This window comes from Carlito syrichta, unplaced genomic scaffold (assembly GCF_000164805.1).
Source record: "Carlito syrichta isolate Samal-C Ts95f unplaced genomic scaffold, Tarsius_syrichta-2.0.1 Scaffold309333, whole genome shotgun sequence".
NCBI classification, from domain to species: domain Eukaryota; kingdom Metazoa; phylum Chordata; class Mammalia; order Primates; family Tarsiidae; genus Carlito; species Carlito syrichta.
Window position 1 is genome coordinate 393,892 of NW_007253429.1, and position 3,055 is coordinate 396,946.

Sequence of the window (3,055 nt, forward strand, 5' to 3'; positions counted from 1 at the left end):
GAAGGATCACCAGAGCCCAGCAGGTCAAGGCTGCGGTGGCCGGGAGCGGCCACTGCACTCCAGTCTGGGTGACACAGTGAGACTCCAACTCAAAAAAAAGATATTTCGAGTGCCTAGTCTATGCCAGGCATTGCATAGGGCACTTAATTCTTATAACAATGTTCTAAAGTGGGAAGCTTTATCTATCCTATGGGTCAGATAAATTTTTCTGTAAAGATTTTAGGCTCTGCAAGTGAGGCAAGATCAAGATTATTATGTAGGTATTTATATAACAAGAGAAAAATAAATATTCATAAAAATTTTATTGATGAAATTCAAAATTTGAAAATAACAGCATAATTTTTTGTAATACAAGTCTACCAATGAGAAGAATGAGATTCTTTGGGGAGGGATGATAATATTTTACCTAAGAGAGGCTCGTAGTTACTATTAAGCCACTGAAATGCGGTTGTAGGGCAAATTGGTATATTCAGCTTCTATTTCTGACAAATAGTTACAGATTAAAAACGATTAAGTCACAAGAGCAAATCAAGTTTGCTATTGACACTACTGAGTCAATCACATACGATAGATTCAAATATTACCTGCTGATGAATGATACAATAAATAACCATAGACTGTAGACACATGAAATTTCACACATTTGTCCGGTTAAGTCTGTTGCTGCTCCACACATACTTTGACCATCATCAGTTGTAGCACATCATAGCAGATTCCACTTCAAGTTGTACTGAATTCATATTTTCTCAATTTCTTTGTTTGTTTGTTTGTTTTGGAGTTGGAGTCTCACTCTGTCGCCCAGGCTGGAGTGCAGTGGCACGCTCCCGGCCACCATAGTCTCGACCAGCTGGGCTCTGGAGATCCTTCCGTCTCAGCCTTCCAAGTAGCTGCAACTACAGGTGTGCATTACCACGCCCAGCTAATTTTTTATTTATTGTAGAGATGACATCTCGCCAAGTTGCCTGGGCGGGTCTCGAACCTGCAGGCTCAGGCAATCCATTTGCCTCAGCTTCCCAAAGTGCTGGGATTACAGGCTGAGCCATCGAGTCCAGCCTCAATTTCTTTGAAAATATTTTCAGCAGGCTTGGTGGCTCAGCCTGTAATCCCAGCACTTTGGGAGGCTGAGGTGAGTGGATTGCCTGAGCCCACGGGTTTGAGACCTGCCCGGGCAACTTGGCGAGACCTCATCTCTACAATAAATCAAAAAATCAGCCAGGCATGGTAGCGTGCACCTTGTAGTTCCAGCTACTTGGAAGGCTGAGGCAGAAGGATCGCCAGAGCCCAGCAGGTCAAGGCTGCAGTCTGGGTGACAGAGTGAGACTCCAACTCAAAAAAAAAAAAGAAAATATTCTCACTCATATTTTTTCCACCCAAAACATTCACAGAGCTCAATTTTTCATTCATTAATTATTCAAATAAACAACAACTGAGCAACATCAGTATCATCTGTTATGTCATCAAAAGCCAAGAAAAACGTTTTGAAATCATTTACCTTGTTTTTTGAATAGGACATTGTTCTCAATGTCCTCAACTCTCCAAGCAGCTGCTCTTTCTGGAAATTCTAAAAGTCTTGAATAAGACTTAAAACTAAAGTATTAGTTTCTCTAAATACATTTCTTCAGCTTCTGCAGTCAAGCACAATTTAATTATTTCACTACTGGTAAATAAGAAACATGACTTTTAAACTTGGAGGAAAGGGGATCCTTGTTACATAATGACAGAAAGCTTAGCTGAATCTCTTACATTTGTATGGAAAGGTGAACTTGTAAGAAATGAACTTATGTATTTAGCTGAGATTCCCAGGCAAAGTAGGTGCAGCCTTGTTTCTTCATGCTTCCTAGAGTAAAATGTCACAGGAAAGAGAGAAATTGAGGAAAGAACTGATAAGTAAAAAGGAACCAGGACTTGATGATTTCAGAAATCCCCAGCCTATCCAGCTTGCAGAAGATGCTAAAATTAGATTCACTGTCAGAAAAGCAAGCTATAAAAAGCCAAATGTGAGGCTTGATGATCTTTTGCTAGCGTTTCTGAAGGACCAAAAGACCTGAATATGAACTCATGTAGAGGACGCTGAAAAAACTAAACATGTGACTGGTGGATCCTCTAAACTATCTTAGCAGAAGGCTCTTAGAAATAAGATTATCCAAGAAAGATGGTGTAGGACTCTTGTCCAAGTTTATAGTGTTTCAGCAGAAGGACTTGGACTGAAAGGAATAGAGAGAAGACAAAATAGAGAAAAGCTGTTGATCTCCCAGAATTCTATGGCAGGAAGTAGGCTGATAAAATCTACTCAGCTGAAACATTTGCTACCCTTCAGGAAAAAGGAAGGTTTGTTCCAAGATCAAAGCTGCAGACCTGCAGGGGAAAGCTGTGGGCACAGAAAGCAAGCCTAAAGTCCAGAGGATTCGTCTCAGGACTGTAAAACCTAACGAAGTTTGGCTGATTGAATTCCAAAATTGCTGGAGACTGATTCCTTTATTCCTTCCATAGTCTCTCTTTTGGTATTGAAATGTTTATAACTGTTCTCCTATGCTTGTCCCACCATTGTATTTTGAGAGCAGATAACTTGTTTTTCTAATTTTCCAGATTCACAGATAAGAGTTTTGTCCTAGAATGGATCATACCCAGAGTCTCACCCACACCTGACTTAGATGATGAGATTTTGGACTTTGAGTTGGTGTTGTAATTGCTTAAGACTTTGGGGGATGAAGGGATGGAGTAAATATATTTTACATGTGGAATAAATGTGAAGACAGTGGTAGGCTGAATAATGGCCCCCAAAGATATCCAAGTCCTTATCCCTAGAACCTGTGAATGTTACCTCATATTTTTAAAAGGGCCTTTGCTAAAGTGATTAAGAATCTTGAGATGGGAATATTATTAGGAATCATCCAGGTGAGACCTAAATCACAGCATCCTTAAAGAGAGAGGGATAGCCGGCTCAGTGGCTCAGCCTGTAATCCCACGCCTTGGGATGCTGAGGTGAGTGGATTGCCTGAGCCTGAGGGTTCGAGACTCGCCTGGGCAACTTGGCGAGACCTCATCTCTACAATAA

The 3,055-nt window shown here is 40.8% G+C and overlaps 1 protein-coding gene across 1 annotated transcript in view; it reads left to right on the forward strand.

The window, feature by feature from the left end:
• Window positions 1-3,055, forward strand: part of TMC2 (transmembrane channel like 2) — a 134,996-nt gene that overhangs the window by 110,985 nt on the left and 20,956 nt on the right. The window lies entirely within an intron of this gene.